This window comes from Rhinopithecus roxellana, chromosome 15 (genome assembly GCF_007565055.1).
Source record: "Rhinopithecus roxellana isolate Shanxi Qingling chromosome 15, ASM756505v1, whole genome shotgun sequence".
NCBI classification, from domain to species: domain Eukaryota; kingdom Metazoa; phylum Chordata; class Mammalia; order Primates; family Cercopithecidae; genus Rhinopithecus; species Rhinopithecus roxellana.
Window position 1 is genome coordinate 48,029,882 of NC_044563.1, and position 21,005 is coordinate 48,050,886.

The 21,005-nt window shown below is 38.0% G+C and overlaps 1 protein-coding gene across 9 annotated transcripts in view; it reads left to right on the forward strand.

Moving 5' to 3' along the window:
* Positions 1–21,005, forward strand: part of DLG2 (discs large MAGUK scaffold protein 2) — a 2,272,173-nt gene that overhangs the window by 1,838,628 nt on the left and 412,540 nt on the right. The window lies entirely within an intron of this gene.

Consider the following 21,005-nt stretch of genomic DNA (forward strand, 5'->3'; position numbering starts at 1 on the left):
ACCAATCACCTGTTGTATTAGTCCATTTTCACACTGCTGATAAAGACATACCCAAGCCTGAGCAACTTACAAAAGGAAGAGGTTTAATGGAGTTGCGTTTCCATGTGGCTAGAGAGGCCTCACAATCATGGTGGATGGCAGAAGGCACTTCTTACATGGCAGCAAGAAAGAGAATGAGAGCCAAGCAAAACAGGTTTCCCCTAATAAAACCATCAGATCTCGTGAGACTTATTCACCATCATGAAAACAGTATGGGAGAAACCGCCCCATGACTCAATTATTTCCCACCAGGTCCCTCCCACAACACATGGGAATTATAGGAGTACAATTCAAGATGAGATTTACGTGGGGACACAGAGCCAAACCATATCACCTGTCTTACCTGATTTTATTTCTAAAGTAGTCCTAGAAGATAGGTATCTTTTTTTTTTCTGAATCTTGATTCTCAGAGAGGTTAAGTAATTTTCCCAAGTGTACTTGTACAGAAAGTGGCATAGCCTGGACTTGAAATCAAGCCTGACTCCACTGTGTGGCTCTGTCCCCTATAATGTGGTATGAAATACTTTATTGAGGTGGAGAGCACAGGTTGTACAATTCATAAACCACATTCAGGCTAAGTTAGACATCGTGTAGAATTTCCTAAGTGTGAAAAAAAAAAAAATGAAGAACTAGAATGACTCTAACCTTAAAAATCATTAAATAGAATCAATAACCTGCTGTTCGGGATCGTACTGGAGGTCCATGTGCATACTATGTAGCTGGGGTGTTGTTTGCAGTAGAGGTAGGGGTGTGGGGACTAATTTGACCACTGTCTCTACCTTACTTTATTATTCCTTTTGAAGACCTCTCTTGGCAGGGCTTAGGGTGGCTGTCATTTCACATTTTGGCCATCAGCACAAAGTAGACTTCCTCCAGCTGTGATAAATAATGGCATTTTCTTCTAAGGCTATCTCCAAACTTTTGTTTTCTTTCTTTTTATTAGCAAAAGCTTATTAGCAATTTGACCAAAGCATTTTTTTCAATTTCTACTGTTTTCCACTTTAGTTAAAGGAACTCTGTAATTGACATAATCACCATTTCTTCTTCTCTGATGAGGCCAAAAATGTAAACGTGTTATCCTAACTTCAAAATACCAGAGTGATTCCTTTTATAAAAAAATAGCAAACTGTATAAACTTCATAGTGATCTATTGTCCCAATTAGCATAAAGCAGTTTGCCTTATATCTAGTGAATAACACAATATATTCTATTCTCTGTAAGAATGGAAGAAAACTTACTCTAGAGTCGAAGAATTTGGTTTGAATCCTCGCCTCTGCCATATGCTGTTGATCAAGGACCTCCACCTCTCTAAGCGTGGGTTTCCTCAACAATAAAAGGGAAAATAGTATCAAACTCACCTTTTTTTTTTTTTTTTTTTTTTTTGGGATGGAGTCTCTCTCTGTCACCCAGATTGAAGTGAAGTGGAGTGATCTCGGCTCAGTGCAACCTCCACCTTCTGGGTTCAAGCGATTCTCTGGCCTCAGCCCCCCAAATAGCTGGGACTACAAGCACATACCACCACACCTGGCTACTTTTTGTATTTTTAGTAGAGATGGGGTTTCACCACATTTGCCAGGCTGGTCTCAAACACCTGACCTTGTGATCCGCCCTCCTCGACCTCCCAGTGCTGGGGTTACAGGTGTGAGCCACCATACCTAGCCCAAACTCACCAATTTTAAAAAATAAAAGTGGCGGGTACATATTGGACCTTCAATAAGTACTAGTTAAATATACATTTAGTCTAAGTGTTCTGAAAAGGACAAAATTTATTTTTATAGGCTAGATTAGTTTGAAGACTTACTTTGAACACTTGCTTTTAAATACGTTTATGTGTATTTGTTTATGTAAAACACTTCTGGATATAAAATAAAATATTTGAGATAGAAATAACTTTGCATTACTGAAATATTTAGAAGGCAAAATTTCAGTAATCCTCTACAAAGTCCAGAACACAAAAATGTGTGCTATACATACCCAGCTGGTTGTCAGATGAAGAGATAATGTGGCACATAATCACTGTGACTGAACACCTAGTGGGAAAGTTATTTTTCATCTTATATAGGCCAATGGGTCTTTAGCAGGTTTCCCATTAAAGTGTTATACTGCTGAGTGTAGGCAATCAACTGAAATTGCAAATTCCATTATTTCAAAACTCTCCTTCCTAATGCTTTTGTGAAAAGCAACTACATAGGATATTTTTTAAACAAATGTAGTTTAAAAGGCCATATGTTTATATAGTTTTCACCCCAGTTGCTATTTACTTGACATAAAATAAGTGGAGATATTTCAGATTTCCAGTTAATTTGATCCATTGAGACAACAAAACTGTCTAATTGAGTCCTCTACCATAGAGTCACTGCTGCTTTTAAATTGATATCTGAATCATCTATAACTATACCAGACAAAATGAGGAAGAATAATACCCCCATTAGCAGAATAAGTTCTGTGTTTCAGTTTCAAATTGACAGACACGGCCCACACCTTAATCTCCTCTTCCTCCTGAGACCCTAAAGGAAACTAATGTGATAATAATATTTTTTTAAAAAGGACAATCTCAGAGTGATCAAGGAAATAGAAGGGAACATCAAAGGCCAAATGGGTTCATTACGTTTCTTTGCAACAGAAAGCTGATGGAAGGGTATTGATTGCTGAAAAACAAAGTAATCTCAGCCTTTGATCACCTGTGGAAGCAGAGCTGTACAACTCCAGGGGGCACCTTTTACATTGTATTCTATTAGAATGGCATTTCATGGGGTTATGTTTCCCGGGATGCCACCCACAAGAAGCCCTACCACAGTGCAGTAGCACTATGTGAAGGGGCCTACAGCTCAGCAGAGAGCAGATCTGCCTAGCCAAACCCAGAAAACTCAGAGACGTTAGGGTAGTGACAACAGATGGGATGGAAAGCAGAGTCTGAGAATAGGAATAGGAATGAAGAGTCCTCCCGTTAGCGTGCACACCTCTGCATACAAAAAAGAAAAAAGACGTTTCTTCTCGGAAGAAATTGAATCACTCTTCTGTAGCACTTAGATGAGCTAGTTTAAGAGTTGGCGCCCGTAGTCGAGCCCTTCACAGTGTGCTAGTCTGGGGCACAGTTTAGTGTTTTCTCGCTTAACTTCAAACGTTTCTGTTAAAAAGCCTAATCAACCTAACTGCCTATCAATGAATGACTGGATGAATGAAATGTGGTATATATACACAATGGAATACTATTCAGCCATAAAAATAATGAAATCATGTCATTTTCAGCAACGTGTATGGAACTGGAGGCCATTATCTTAAGTGAAACAGTTCAGAAACGGATGAGTGCCACATGTTCTCACTTATAAATAGGAGCTAAATAATATATACACATGGACATAGAGTGTGAAATGATAGACGTTGGAGACTCAATAGAGTGAAATACTGGGAGGAGGTTGGACGATGAGAAATTACTTGGTGGGTAAAATGTACATTATTCTGATGATGGATACACTAAAAGCACAGGCTTCACCATTGTGGAATATGGCCATGTATCAAAATTGCACTTGTATCTCTTAAATGTATACAAATTTTTTAAAAGCTGAAATGGTTAAAAGCATTTGCCTCTGGAAAGGAAGGGAGAATTCTCAGGGGAGGTGGCACAAATTGAATTTTGAGGGATGTGTCTGCAGCAAGGTAGAGGTTAAAAAATGGAAAAGAAAATCATGTGCAAAAACCTAGATGCATTTTCTTAACACTGCTAAGACTGAAAAGTATCTTCAGCTAAAACCTAGATGCATTTTCTTAACACTGCTAAGACTAAAAAGTATCTTCAGCTACTCAGAAAGCTTTCTTTCATCTAGGAGAAGGCACTTTATGTTACCTTACAAGATCATTTAGTGGCATACTTAACGGCAGAATTTTCTAGTAAAAATTCTAGTAGCATAGTAGTATTTTCACATTGGCAAAACAGCTGCCCTGGAAGGTGCTGGCCACCCTTTATAAGTAGAACTTAACAGGAAACTAAATGACCATCTTCAGTGAAATTCTTCAAGGCATCCTTTATGGAATAAATAGTTGGTCTAACTAACCGCACCAAAAATCTCTCCCAAATCCAGAAGCATATGAGTGCCAAACAAACAACAACAAAAAAAGTAGTTTTACTTACAAACAGATCTAAGGGAACCCATCCTTTCAAGTTAACTGGTTTGTAATGATGCTGCTATTGTACTTTCTCACCAGGACAGGCCTAACTCCATAGGGATAGCCATGTGCCACTGTTTGGCACAAGAGACACCCTTCCCACATTTTAAGACTGCTCTAGGCTCATGAAACCATGGTCCCACTGGGGCTGGGGAGACTCTGTTTTTCTAAGCCTGAGCTCAGGTAACCTTTCCAAGGAACATCTGGAAACAGGACCTCTAATGGAATTATTCCCTCTCTTGTTCTCTACTCCTTTTGCCTGGATGGGAAAAGCTCTTGTTTTATAGCTAATGTGCTTCAAATTTCCCAGGATGATGCTGACCTAAAAGACTCAGTCTTTTTCCTCCAAGTACTCAGATATTTGGTTCCAAAATATATGGTCATGGCAGAATGTGATCTGAAAATCAACAGGTCATCTTTGAATCAGGACATAGAACCCAGATCTACCATTTCTTACTGTGTGATTTTGGCAAGATGTCTGTTATCTCATATACGAAGTGATCAGGTTGAATTAAATAAACAAGGTATTGGATGCCTTCCAAATCTAACATTTCGGAGACAAAATTTTGGCTTATGGACTTCTAGGAATATTCCTAGATATGGAGCATAAACTTTTAAGGGACCATTGGGCTCTGGGTAGCTGGTCCTTTGAGCTAGTTGGCTTGAGTTATCTCTATCCACATATACAGACACCCATCTATACCTCAGGATTTGTAATCAGCATGAATGCTCAGCTTCCTTCAGCACACCCTGACCATCAAAAGTAGTGCTAAGTAGTGTTGGGGGCAGGGAGGGGTTGACATGCTGATTAATATACTGAATTATAATAGTGCTCTTTGAAACTTGGAAGAGATTTTTTTTTTCAGGCTATTAGTTGCTAGGGTCACTGGTCAAAAACCTGAGCCTTTGCTTATCACAGATATTTAAGTGACTCTATCAAAACAGAGAGGCAAGTTGGGTAAAGTGCAAAGGATTTTTGTCTATTTTTAGAATGTATTAAAATAATATATATTATTTTATGTGTATGTTTATGTGTGTATATATGTATATGTATATATATACACATATATGTATATGTGTATTTATATGTATGTGTCATTCTCTTTATTTTGCTTTCCTGCCAGCTGAAGAGTTTATTTAAAAAGAATATGGGAAAAGTAAGGAGATGAGCACCCATTTGATTTTTAGAAATGATCAGAAGAAATCAAACTGCTCCCCCCAGAAAAATTTCTGTTTGTGATTTATAGTCCAATAAAGACAGACCTGCCTCCTGAATAAGAAAGTTCTGGGTGAGAAAGCTCTGGTTGAGAGTCCCAACTTTATTAATGCTGCCAGGTCACCTGCTAAAAACATCTTAGCTGTTTGGAAGGATTCAAAAAGTTTACAGGCCCTCCTTCCTTCCCTGGGTGGCGGAGGTAGATCTTCAGAGTTTAAAAACCAGGGGATTCATTAGGAATCTATCAGAGCAGCAAATTCCTCCAGGTCATCGCTAGCCCCCATAGTTAAGCATCACGTGCTTCCTTTTAATTTTTCCTTGTGTCCCTGGAATTTGCACCTCTCCTCCTGCTTGAGCTTTCAGCTCCTTTTCCTTAGCCTCATTTCAAATGGTGAACAGATTTTTTTTTTCCATTCCCTTGCTCCATAAGACATCCTTTCTGGGCTTTATAATCTTTTTCCTCACATGTGTAGAGCTTAAAATATAAAAGGTGTCATCACAGCAAACTTTAAGGAGTCTCCCAAATTTACCAGTGTTGAAAAAATGCTGAGACTGTGGAGAGCTAGGAAAGATTTAAGGGCTATGAAGACATGAGTTCTAATTCTCTCACAGGGACTGGATTTCTGTTGCCATTTGCTTTTCAAATTACAACTGTATAAAAATAAATTAATACATAAACAAACCATTGATTCTTGTTTAGAACAGACAGAAGTTTCCAAATGTGGAATTTCAAGGACTAGTAAAATAGCAAAAATATTTTGCAAGATGACATAGAAAATCTAGATTTGTATTTTTCCAGGTAAAGACTTGTATAGACATTATCCACTATCATCATTATTGTTCCATAAAAGAAAGCCTTCCTTAAAATGAAGAAACAAAAAACATAGATCGAAGAATACAGAGCACTCTATCATTAAAGCAGGCATTGCAAACCCATAGACTCTAAAGTTCAAAGATAATATTTTTTCTATATTTAAGGGCTAAAATATAACATTAAATATTGTATATTTTATTTTAATTTAATAGTAACTGATATGTGTTGTGTTTTATGTGGCTCTCATTTTGCTCTGATAACAATTATAGGCACATTTAACCCTCTTTATGGATGAAGACACTAAAGCTTGGAGAAGTTAAGTAGCAGAACTGAGATTTGAGACCACATTTTTAAGTCACTACCCTCTCATACCTCCCCAAACTTGCATGTGTTTTGTTATTACAAGCTGGCCAACCTGGAGGCCTAAGTAAGACGTTAAAATACAAAGTAGAGCTCAGTTTGATTTCTGAAGTTTTGGAGTTTTTTGTTAACCAGAATCATTGTCAAAAATCTAGTTTCAAATAAAAATGTTAATAAATGAGGAATAAACTTGTATCGTGATTCTACTCGCCTTGAAATGTACTGAATTAGAAGAAATGGAGGAATAATATCTCTAAACTATAGGCTTCTGATTTGCCCAGCAGGACTAGGAAGAAGCTCAGAAGTCACAGGTCTGGAGTCTGGTTATGAGAATTCTTGGGTTGCCCTGTTCAGTGGCCTCACATACTGAGGGCTGTTCAGTGACAGTAGTATTGACCTTGTAGGGCTGCCACAGAATCCACTGGGCAATTGAAGTTAGGGATGTTTATTTTTTAAATACTCCCTATTTTCTGGACGTAGATGAGTTCCAACATGATTACTTATCATATTGTGCATATCTTCCTTGAAAACTTTTTAAAGTTTTACTAAATGGGCTTAAAAATGGTCTCAAAGTAATTGTGAATAAACTTTCTCCTCATTGTTATATAATTAAACATACCCAAAACAGTGTGCTGCAGAACATCCAACTAGAAAAATGCCCCTCTTCATCAGTACTCATAGTTATTAATGCTAATAATAATATGCTCACCCATGACACTGACTGAGATGTCACTAAAGAGCTAGTTAATATGTTGAATTAACCAACAAGGAGTAAAAAAGCACCCAGTCATAAGTCTGTTATGAAAATGAAAACTAGAACCATTATTCCATGACAAGATTTAGTTGCTTAAACTATCAAAAAGATTTTATCAGTCCCATACTTTCTAATTGTAGCCCCAGCACCAACCTCTTCTTTATATTTCCATCACTACCTCTCTTTGAATACTGTCCTTTTTTAACTTGATTCTGTTTACGATGATGCCAACCAATAAATTCAATTAGGAATATAATGATGAGCAAAGCAGACATTGACTCTGCCCTCAGTCTGTGGGAGAAAATAAGACATTAATTGAATAATCACACAAATAAATATGAATCTGTTACTGTGTCAAGCTCTGTGGGAAAAAAAAAAAAAAGGTAGGGGGGACTACGATGCCCTGTGTACCTATAATAGGGGATCTGACTTTGTCAGGGTGGTCAGGGAAGTCATGGAAGGCTCTCATCTGAATGACGACTAGACCTTGACTAGGCAAAGAAAGGGTCATCAATGGCTGCACAATGATTACAAATCCGTCTGAGTGTATGACTGAGCAGAGCACAGATGAGAACAACATGAACTCAGTAGAGCTTTCCATTTAGAAATTTATAATAAGGAGGCTGACTCATGATTGACTCGCTGTCTCCTCCTAAGAGGCTGTCTGATGGAGTCTTCCAGTTGCTTATTATCAGTGTTCTGTGGTCTTGACAAAGACGTGATTTTCTAAATCGCTGTCCAGTTCTGCTGTTCCTTCAGTTTCATGTTTATGTGTTTGTTTGCTTATTTATCTGCCTATGTGCCAGAGTTATGAGATCTTCCATTGCCACTGCTGCATCTTTCCTTCTCCTCTACCAGCTCCTCCCTTGGTCCTTTTTATTTTCTGTCTTTTCTCCCTTTCCCCTGCCTTCTCTACAGAAACTTCCTCCTCCTCCTCCTTTCTCTTAGTCTTAATTTGCCATTCATTTTCTTCTTTTTCTCTTTTATTCTTCTCCCTTTTTTGCTGTTCACCATGAAGGTACCAGGATTATGTTCACATAGTGCATTATAATTTACAAAGGCATCTCATGGACATTATGCCATTTGATCCTAATAACAGCTTTGTAAGGTGGCTGGGTAAGAGTTATTTATCCTGTCTACAGATGTGACAGAGGACCAGTGACTTCTCCAAGGTCATGTGTCTGGGAAGAGAAGGATTCTTGACTGCAACCTAAATGGCTGTCTCCTGTACTACCAGACCATCCTGCCTCAACAGAAATGTCACATATGTTTCAATCACATCTTTTAGTCTGACGGACAAAAGTCCTTTTCCGCCTTGTCTTTATCATTCATGAAAATAAGTCTAGACAAAAGTCATGGTCAGAGGGGTTTTCTGGTGGCTCATCCATCACTGGAGTTGAAATAGCTTTAGTGTTATCTGATGAATATTTGCCGGACATTAAATTTGACCTTGGATTGAACTGCTTATAAAGAATGATTTTCATTCTATTGCTACCTTGTCTGGCTGTGACGTGGAAGGTGGCATGGCTAACAAGAACCAAAAACAAAGAGGATTGCTTCAGGTATCATTTGTCAGCCTTCATTAGATTACTCATCTTGAGACATCTATCTTTATATATACAAATGAAATCTGGTGTTTTTCCCAGCATATATTTCAATCCCTCAGAGACCCTTAAATTCCATTAGGATTTCTGTTTACTTCCTTCTTCTGGCCAATTATAAGAGAGTTTAAAGAAAGAGCACATCTGTATCCTATGCCACAGACCAGATGCCCCTTTATTGCCAGAAAAACAGCGAGCGATGTTTATCCTTTATTTAATCTCTCTGCTGACTTTCAGTGCTGGTAAATGTTTATTCCACTGAAGTATGCTTTTAAGATGTCAGTCAGCAACCTTTATTGACCAATGGATCACATTTGGTAAAGGTTCCTGCTTATTACATAGAGAATTAGACTGCTCAAGGAGGATTTTGCAGGGGACAAGCACCATTCATCCATTCATTCAGTCATTGATTTGATTAATTAACTTCTTATATATTTGTTCAACTAAGCATTTACTGAATGTCTAGTATGTACCAAGCACTCTGGTGAGATATTTGAGAAAATCAAGAAGAAACAGGCCCAAGCCTTGCCCTTGAAGAACTCACAGACTAATAGGGTGACAGAATGTTGAAAATTGCAGTAATTCACTGTGATTATATCTTTGTAATTACAGAACAAAAGAACAAGCAGCTGATTTGGGGGAAGCTAGTAGTGCCATTCAGGTGAAATTTCAGTAGTTTTTATCAGGTGATTACCAAACCTGAAGGGTAAATGAATACCCTCTTTAGACTAAAGAAGGTCCATGCTTACATGAGCTGATATCAAGAGTTGGGGATTTTTTTCTTCTAAGCACAGGTCTGTAAGAGCTACATTGAAGTATAGAACAGAGCCATGTTCTTCACAGCCCATTCAGTTTTGCAAAGGAGAATTCTCCTGTGGTCAAGCATTAATTATGAACATTGATGGGAAACTGCATTTCAATATCAATGTTGTATGATAATAAAATGTGTGAGCATCCCTTCTCTTACAGTGCTTTCACTGCATCTCTGAAGTCCTTACTTGTCCTCCAGTCTCTCTCCTTGGTATAGCTGCCTGGTGTAATTTAAAGAAGATGGCCTTTTGGCATATCTGTAACTTCATTTAAATTCTGGTTCCAGCAATTACTAGCTTTATCACCTTGAGCTGTTACTGAACCTTTCTGAGTCTCTCTTTCTTTAATCTAAAAGTAGAGATTAATATCTGCTTCCTAGGATTGTTTTGACAGTTTGTTTTTTTAAGTCTGTAAATGGCCAGCATACTACTTAACAAATGGTAGGTACAAGTAGGGATTTGTTCCCTCTCTGATCTCTCTTCCTGTATCCCATCTGACCTTTTTCTTTCTTGTGTACTAGAACCCGTTTCTTCCTTTTCCATGCCAGGAATCAATTGACAAAGTCTCCATTCATTGTCCATTTAACAAAACATTTCCTGTGTACCTCTCACACACTCTCTGGAGATACAATCAGTAATGTAGAAGACAGAACACAGCACGTGGTAAAGAAACAAAGAGGAGTAAATACGCCTATTTAGAAAAAGACATCAAGAGTTCAAACACTTTCTACACCCCCTAAAATTGATTTCTTCAGAGCAGAGTTTCAGGAATAGTAGTAGATGTAAAAAGAATATTTAAGGGTAAAATGTCACCACACCTTACCTCCTTATTTATACACAAAAGAGTAAGTCCAGAGCCCATGCACATATGTGCTATCTCAAATATGTGAACACACATAGATTCCTTCCACTTATCTGGGGTCTCCAGTGATTGCTGTTTCATTCAAAAGATTTATTGGACACTGGTACATACACAACACCAGTGTCTCTTCTTGATTGCCTGTATAATAGATCATATCTCTGCCACACAATTTAATGGCTGTAGTTTTCTCTTTTTTCCATGTTGAAGAGGTTCTCTCCTCTACTGGGCACAAGAGTCCTTCAGGGCAGGTACTAGGTCCTACCCTATCGTGTAATTATTGGGCACTCTCACACACACAGACCATATTCAACAAGTGATGGCTTGTTAAAGTTCCTCCTTCTACTGTGACCTGAGGAATAAGGGGAATTATGTTCCCTAAGTGACCAATTTTCTCCACTTCTAGCCAATTTCTTCGCTAGGGGAGATAAGCCAAGTAGTCATCACTTTCTCTATCTCTGTAGTTGTACAGAGTTGTAAAGGTTTTTGTAGACAGTAATATTGTGAATGCTGCTAATGCTGCTGCCACCAGTTTTTTTTTTTTTTTTTTTTTTTTTGGAGTGGGGGATTATCCGTCACCTCAAATATTTATCCATTATTTTTGTTACAAACAATCCAATTATACACTTCAATTATTTTTAAGTGTATAGTAAAATATTGTTTACCATAATCAACCTGTTCTACTATTAATACTAGATTTTATTCATTCTTTATAAATTTATACCCATTAACCATCTCATTATTTCCCCCACCACTGTCCTTCCCAGCCTCTGGTAGCCATCATTCTATTATATCCATAAGTTCAGTTGTTTTACTATTTTTAGCTCCCACAAATAAGTGGGAACATCCAAAGTTTGTCTTTCTGTGTCTGTCTTATTTCACTTAATATAATGACCTCCAATTCCATTCATGTTGCTGCCAGTGACAGGATCTCATTCTTTCTTATGGCTGGATAGTAGTATATTGTGTATTTGTACCACATTTTCTTTATCCATTCTCATTTGTTGATAGACACCTACATTTCTTCCAAATCTTGGCTATTGTGAATAGTGCTACAATCACCATGGGAGTACAGATATCTCTTTGATATACTGATTTCCTTTCTTTTTGGATATATACCTAGTAGTGGGATTCCTGAATCATGTAGTAGTTCTATTTGTAGTTTTAAAAAATGTTTTCAATTTTTAATTTCTGTGGGAACATAGTAAGTGTATATATTTATGAGGTACACGAGATGTTTTGATACAAGCATGCAATGTGAAATAAGCACATGATGGATAATGGGATGTCTGTCCCCTCAAGCATTTATCCTTTTAGTTACAAACAATCCAATTATACTCTTTAAGTTATTTTAAAATGTACAATTATTATTGACTTTACTCACCCTGTTGTGCTATCAAACAGTAGGTCCTATTCATTCTTTCTAGTTATTTTAGTCCCATTAACCATCCCACCTTCCCCCTACCTACCTCTCACCACTACCTTTCCAGCGTCTGGTAACTATCCTTCTACTCTTAATCTCCATGAGTTCAATTGTTTTGAATTTTAGATTCCATGAATAAGTGAGAAAATATGACGTTTACCTTTCTGTGCCTGGCTTATTTCACTTAACATAATGATCTCCAGTTTTATCCATGTTGTTGCAAATGACTGGATTCTCATTCTTTTTGTGGCTCCATTGTGTATACATGCCACATTTTCTTTATCATTCATCTGTTGATGAACACTTAGGTTGCTTCCAAATCTTGGCTATTATAAACAGCGCTGCAACAAACATAGGAGTGCAGATATCTCTTTGATATGCTGATTTCCTTTCTTTTGGGTATATACCTAGCAGTGGGAGTGCTGGATCATATGATAGCTCAATTTTTAGTTTTTTGAGGAACACCCAAACTGTTCTCCATAGTGATTGTACTAATTTACATTCCCACGAACAATGTAAAAGGGTTCCCTTTTCTCTACATCCTCACCATTATTTGAAACTCCCTGTCATTTTGATATAAGCCATTTTAACTGGGGTGAAATGATATCTCATTGTAGTTTTGGTTTGCTCTGATGCTCAGTGATGTTAAGCACCTTTTCATATACATGTTACTGATTTCATTGTTAATTCATCACATATATTAGTGAATTTTTATAAGTCCATTTTCACACTGCTGATAAAGACATACCTGAGACTGCAAAGAAAAGGAGGTTTAACAGGTGGGAAAGCCTTACAGTCATGGTGGAAGGCAAGGAGTAGCAAGTCACACCTTACATGGAAGGTGCCAAAGAGAGAGCTTGTGCAGGGAAACTCCTGTTTTTAAAACCATCACATCTCATGAGACTTATTCACTATCACAATAACAGCACGGGAAACACCAATCCCCATGATTCAATTATCTCCCACAGGGTCCTTCCCACAGTGTGTGGGAATTCAAGATGAGATTTAGGTGAGGACACAGCCAATCCATATTATTCCACCCCTGACCCCTTCCAAATCTCATGTCCTCACATTTCAAAATCAATCATGCTTCCCAACAGTCCCCCAACATCTTAACTCATTTCAGCCTTAACTCAAAAGTCCAAAGTCCCAAGTATCATCTGAGATAAGGCAAGTCCCTTCCACCTATAAAGCAAGTAAAATCAAAAGCACTGTAGTTACTTCCTAGATACAATGGGAGTTCTGGCTTTGGGTAAATACAGCCATTCCCAATGGGAGAAATTGTCCAAAACAAAGGGACTATAGGCCTCATGTAAGTCAAAACTCCAGTGGGGCAGTCAAATCTTAAAGCTCCAAAATGATCTCCTTTGACTCCGTCTCACATCCATGTCATGCTGATGCAAGAGGTGGGTTCCCATGGTCTTGGGCAGCTCCACTCCCATGGCTTTGCAGGGTATACCCTCCCTCCCAGCTGCTTTCATGGGCTAGTGTTGAGTGTCTGCAGTTTCTTCAGGTGTATAATGCAAACTGTCGGTGGGTCTATCATTCTGGGGTCTGGAGGATAGTGATCTCTTCTCACAGCTCCACTAGGTGGTGCCTTAGTATGGACTCTGTGTGGGGGGACTCCAACCCCACATTTCCCTTCAACACTGCCCTAGCAGAGATTCTCCATGAGGACTGTACCCCTGCAGCAAACTTCTCCTGGGCATCTAGGCATTTCCTTACATCTTCTGAAATCTAGGCAGAGGTTCCTAAACCTCAATTCTTGACTTCTGTGCCCTCACAGGCTCAACACCACATGGAAGCTGCCAAGACAAGGCTTGCACCCTCTGAAGCTAAGGCCCAAGCTCTATGTTGGCCCCTTTTGGTCATGGCTGGAGTGGCTTGAATGCAGGGCAACAAGTGGCTAGTCTGCACATGGAAGAGGGACCCTGGGCCTGACCCACAATACCATTTTTCCCTCCTAAACCTCCAGTCCTGTGATGGGAGGGGCTGCCATAAAGGTCCAGGTTTCTGAGATGCCCTGGAGACATTTTCCACATTTTCTTGGTTATTAACATTTGGCTCCTTGTTAATTATGCAAATTTCTACACCTGGCTTAAATTTATCCTCAGAAAATGGGATTTTCTTTTCTATCCCATTGTCAAGCTGCAAATTTTCCAAACTTTTACCTTGTTTCCCTTTTGAAACTGAATGCCTTTAACAGCACCCAAGTCACCTCTTGAATGTTTTGCTGCTTAGAAATTTATTCTGCCAGATACCCTAAATCTTTGCTCTCAAATACAAAGTTTCACAAATCTCTAGGGCAGAGGAAAAATGCCTCCAGTCTCTTTGCGAAAACATAACAAGAGTTACCTTTGCTCCAGGTCCCAACAAGTTCCTCATTTCATCTGAGACCACCTCAGCCTGGATTTCATTGTCCATATCATTATCAGCATTTTGGTCAAAACCATTCAACAAGTCTCTAGGGAGTCCCAAACTTTCCCACATTTTCCTGTCTTCTCCTGAGCCCTCCAAACTGATCCAGCCTCTACTTGTTACCCAGTTCCAAAGTCACTTTCCCATTTTCAGGTATCTTCTCAGCAGTGTCCCACTCCCAATACCAATTTACTGTATTAGTTCATTTTCATAAAACTGATAAAGACATACTCAAGACTGGGAAGAAAAAGAGTTTTAATGGATTTACAGTTCCACATGGCTGGTGAGGCCTCACAACCATGGCAGAAGGCAAGGAGAAGCAAGGCACATCTTAGATGGATGGCAGCAGGCAAAGACACAGCTTGGGCAGGGAAATTCCCATTTTGATGAGATTTGAGTGGGGACACAGCCAAACCATATCAGAGTTGAAATCATTACAAAGCTATAGGAGTACAAGATCATCATTTTTGTTCATGTGTGTTTGTATATTCCAATATGTCAATGCTAGCAAATAATTTGGGCATAAGAAAAAACTATAAGCCACATTAGTATCTTTCACCCTTGGCTTCTAAGAGAACTGTGGCTATCAAAGATCAAGCCTTGTGTTTGATACTGCATGGGGTTTTTGCAGAAGAAAATATCATTATCATTATCTGGCCTTGTGTGTCTGCAAAACACACATCACTATGGAGAGCTACTTTATAATAATGTCCTAGTTTCAATTTACTCGAGGGCCATATCCATCATGGGGGTAAAAAGGATATAATAATGTCCACCTCCTTGTGAGAAAATGATCTAAGGGTCAGAGACAGGCAGAAGATTTTCCAAGGCCACAACAAATTCAAGACCAGAAGTCAGGGCTCCTAATTTTCTGAACAGGAACTCCATTTTATCTAGAGGATAATGAAGGTAAACTGGAGTCTTTATTCCTCTGTTTTTTGCTTTTTCAATTCCTCATGACTTTTGACTTATTTTTCCAGAAGAAGGGATCATTATGGGGAAACTGGAATGCTTTTAGGGGAGAAATAATGGGAAGAGGTATAAAATGCCAGAAAGCACCTTTTGCAGTATGGTTTTGACCCCCCTGACATACCCATGAAACCATTTTTCTTGTGTGACAGCAAGAATTCCTTCCATGTAATTTTCAGCAGCAAATAGGGGTTGGGAAGAGTCCTAAGTTGGCCTTACTTAGATCTGAACTCATACTCAGCAAAACAGACACAGTGTATATTTTGGGTGCCCTAGCTTCATTCTGCTAGATCAAATGTCTTCATCTCTTAACCACCCTCCTTTGTTTTTGGTCCCCAGTGCTGCGAACTTCCTTTTATCAAAATCAGTTCTTAGGATCAACTAGTTTGCCCTGAAATTTAGATGTCTTTTAGGTTTTCATTCCATAGTGATTCATTGATCATATTCTTTGTGCCAACTATTTTACCAGGTATTTAGGACATAGGAGCAAAGGGAACTTGTATTCATTAAGCACTTTTTAATAGATTTTATTTTCCAGATCAGCTATGGGTTCATAGTGAATAAGAAACAGAAAATGTAGAAAGTTCTCATGTGTGTCCTGCCCTCACACATGCATAGCCTCACCTGTTATTAACAATCCTCCACCAGAGAAGTACATTTCTTAGAACTGATGATGCTACGTTAATACATCATTATCATCCAGGGTCCATAGCTTACATTAGTGTTCACTTTTAGTGTTGCATATTCTAAGGGTTTGGACAAATGTATAATAACATGTATCCACAATTATAGTGTCATACAAAATAGTTTCCCTGCCCTAAAAATTCTCTGAACTTGGAGATTCTGATGATTATGTATCTTGGGGATGATCTTCTTGTTAAGTATCTTACCGGGATTCTCAGAGATGACACGAACAAATGAAAAAAACATTCCATGTTCATGGATAGGAAGAATCAATATCATTAAAACAGCCATACTTCCCAACACAATTTATAGATTCAATGCTATTCCTGTTAAACTACCATGAGAGTCTTCACAGAACTAGAAAAAAAACTGTTTTAAAATCATATGGAACCAAAAAGGATCCTGAATAGCCAAAACAATCATAAGCAAAAAGAACAAAGCTGTAGACATCACACTAGCTGACTTCAAACTATATTACAGGGCTACATGAACCAAAACTGCATGGCACAAAAACAGACACATAGACCAATGGAACAGAATAGAGAACCCAGAAATAAGACCACAGATCTGCAACTATCTGATCTTTGACAAACCTGACAAAAATAAGCAGTGGCGAAAAGATTCCCTATTCCATAAATGGTGCTGGGAAAACTGACTAGCCATATACAGAAGATTAAAACTGTGCCCCTTTCTTACACTAGATACAAAAATGAATCAAGATGGATTAAAGACTTAAATGTAAAACCCAAAACTGTAAAAACCCTGAAAGACAACCTAGGTAATACCATTCAGGATATAGGCACAGGCGAAAAATTTCTTTTATTTTAATTTCTATTTTTTTTTATACTTTAAGTTCTAGGGTACATGTGCACAACGTGCAGGTTTGTTACATATGTATACATGTGCGATGTTGGTGTGCTGCACCCATTAACTCATCATTTACATTAGGTATACCTCCTAATGCTATCCCTCCTCCCTCCCCCAACCCCACAACAGGCCCTGGTATGTGATGTTCCCCATCCTGTGTCCACATGTTCTCATTGTTCAATTCCCACCTATGAGTGAGAACATGTGGTGTTTGGTTTTCTGGCCTTGCGATAGTTTGCTCAGAATGATGGTTTCCAACTTCATACATGTCCCTACAAAGGACATGAACTCATCCTTTTTTATGGCTGCATAGTATTCCATGGTGTATATGTGCCACATTTTCTTAATCCAGTTTATCATTGATGGACATCTGGGTTGGTTCCAAGTCTTTGCTATTGTGAATAATGCCGCAGTAAACATATGTGTGCATGTGTCTTTATAGCAGCATGATTTATAATCCTTTGGGTATATACTCAGTAATGGGGTGGCCGGGTCAAATGGCATTTCTAGTTCGAGATTCTTGAGGAATTGCCACACTGTCTTCCACAATGGTTGAACTAGTTTACAGTCCCACCAACAGTGTAAAAATATTCCTATGTCTCCACATCCTCTCCAGCACCTGTTGTTTCCTGACTTTTGAATGATTGTCATTCTAACTGGTGTGAGATGGTATCTCATTGTGGTTTTGATTTGCATTTCTCTGATGACCAGTGATGATGAGCATTTTTTCATGTGTCTGTTGGCTGCATAAATGTCTTCTTTTGAGAAGTGTCTCTTCATATCCTTCACCCACTTTTTGATGGGGTTGTTTGATTCTTTCTTGTAAATTTGTTTGAGTTCTTTGTAGATTCTGGATATTAGTCCTTTGTCAGATGGGTAGATTGCAAAAATTTTCTCCCATTCTGTAGGTTGCCTGTTCACTCTGATGGTAGTTTCTTTTGCTGTGCAGAAGCTCTTTAGTTGAATTAGATCCCATTTCTCAATTTTGGCTTTTGTTGTCATTGCTTTTGGTGTTTTAGACATGAAGTCCTTGCCCATGCCTATGTCCTAAACTGTATGGCACAGGCAAAGATTTCATGATGAAGATGCCAAAAGCAATTACAACAAAAGCAAAAATTGGTAAATGAGATTTAACTAAACTAAAGAGTTTCCATACAGCAAAAGAAACTATCAACAGAATAAACAGACTACCTACAAGAATGGAAGAAAATATTTCCAAACTATGCATCTGAGAAAGATCTAATATCCTTTAAGAAACTTAAACAAATGTACCAAAAAAGACAAACAACCCAATTAAAAAGTGTGCAAAGGACATGAACAGACAGCTTACAGAAGATGACATATGAAAATACAGTTCGACATCACTGATCATTAGAGAAATGCAAATCAAAACCACAATGAGATACTATCTCATGCCAGTCAGAATGGCTATTATCTAAAAGTCAAAAAACAACAGATGTTGGCAAGGTTGTGGAGAAAAAGGACTGCTGTTACACTGTTGGTGGGAGTGAAAATTAGTCCATTGTGGAAGGCATTGTGACAATTCCTCAGAGACCTAGAGGCAGAAATACCATTTGACCTAGCAATCTCATTGCTGGTTATATATCCAAGGAATATAAATTATTCTATTATAAAGACACATGCAAGCATATGTTCATTGCAGCACTATTCACCAATAGCAAAGATGTGGAATTAACCTAAATGCCCATCAATGATAGATTGGATAAAGAAAGAAAATGTGGTACATATACACCACGAATTATATGCAGCCATTAAAAAAAAAAAAAAAAAGGAGATCATGTCCTTTGCAAATATATGGATGGAGCTGGAAGCCATTATCCTTAGCAAAATAATGCAGGAACAGAAAACCAAATACTGCATGTTCTCACTTATAAGTGTAAGCTAAATGATGAGAACACATGAACACATAGGAGGGAACAACACACACTGGGGCCTGACAGAGGATAGAGGGTGGGAGGAGGGAGAGGATCAGGAAAAATAACTAATAGGTACTAGACTTAACACCTGGGCAATGACATAATCTGTACAACAGTGCCCTATGTACAATAAACAAGTTCATCTATGTAACAAACCTGCATATGTATCCCTGAACCTTTGTTTGTTTGTTTATTTGTTTGTTTTTGCTTTTTGGGGGGGTGGGGGATGGAGTCTCGCTCTATCACCCAGGTGGAGTGCAGTGGCACGATCTTGGCTCACTGCAACCTCCACCTCCCAGGTTCAAGTGATTCTCCTGCCTCAGTCTCCTGATGTATCCATAAACTTAAAAGTTTTTAAAAGATTATATCTGCTTTACCAATTCATCCCTTCCTCCTCCATCCCCCATCGACTGCTGATTTTATTAGTGTCTTCATAGTTTCCCTTTTTCCAGAGTGTCAGATAGTTAGAATAATACAGTATGTAGCCTTTTCAGATTGGCTTCTTTTGCTTATATGCATTTAAGTTTCCTCCATGTACTTCTGTGGCTTAGTAGTTCATTTATTTTTGGTGACGAATAATATTCCATTTTCCAGATGTACCACTGTGCATTTATCCATTCACCTACCAAAGGACATCTTGGTTGCTTCCAACTTTTGGCAGTTATTAATAAAGCTGCTAGAACTATTCACATAGTTCTGCAGATGAAGGTTTTTGTGTAGACATATGTTTTCAGCTTCTTTGGAGAAATACCAAGGAGCACAATTGCTGGATCATATAGTAAGAGTATGTTTAGTTGTGTAAGAAACCACCAAACTATCTTCCAAAGTCACTATACCATTTTGCATTCCGACCAGCAATGAATGAGTGCAGGTATACATCCTTGCCAGCATTTGTTTTTGTCAGTATTCTGGATTTTGTCCATTTCAATAGGTGTGTAGCAATATCTCATTATTGTTTTAATTTGCGTTTCTCTGATGATGTATGATAGGAGGCATCTTTTCATGTGCTTATTTGTCATCTGTTTATCTTCTTTGGTGAGGTATCTAAGGTTCTGTGGCCCATTTTTAGTTGGGTTGTTTGTCAGTTTTAGGAGATTTTGTTTGTTTGTTGAGTTTTAGGAGTTCCTTATATATTTTTAATAATAGCTCTTTTTCTGACATGTCTTTTGTAATTATTGTCTCTCGATATTTGGCTTGTTATTTAATTCTCTTGATTTTGTCTTTCACAGAGCAGACTATTTTTATTTTAATAAAATTTTTAAAAGTCCAGCTTATCAATTCTTCCTTTCATGGATCATGCCTTTGGTGTTGTATCTAAAGAGTCATCTCAAAACCCAAGGTCATCTAGATTTTCTCCTACAGTATCTCCAAGGAGTTTATAGTTTTGTGTTTTGCATTTTGGTTTGTGATAAATTTTGAGTTGACTTTTGTTCAGGATATAATGTCTATGTCTACCTATTTTTTCTGCTTTGCATGTGGATGCCCAGTTGTTCTATCACCATGTTCATCTCCTCTTTCACCAATACCATACTGTCTTGATTGCTATAACTTTATAGAAAATTTTGAAGTTAGGTAGTGTTCTCCTCCAAATTTGTTTTTTATTTCAATATTTGTTTGCTATTTGGGGTCTTTTTCCTCTCCACGTAAACTCTAGAATCAGTTCACAAAATAACTTGCTGGGATTTTGATTGGGATTGCACTAAATCTACAAGTTAAGCTGGAAAGAGCATGTTGACAATAATGAGTATTCCTAGCTCTCCATTTACGTGGACTATCTCTCCATTTATTTAGTTCTTTGATTTCTTGCATCAGAGTTTTGCACTTTTTTTCATATAGATCTTGCACATATTTTGTTAGCTTTATAACTAAGTATATTATTTTGGGGGGTGCTAATATAAATGGCACTATGTAATTTCAGTTTTCACCTTTTCATCATTAGCATATAGGAAATTAATTGGCTTCTGTGTACTAACCTTTTATTCTACAACCTTACTATAATTGCTTATTAGTTCCACGAGTTTTTTGTCAGTTATCTTGGATTTTATACAAAGAGTATTGTCTTATCTGTGAACAAAGATAGTTTTATTTTTT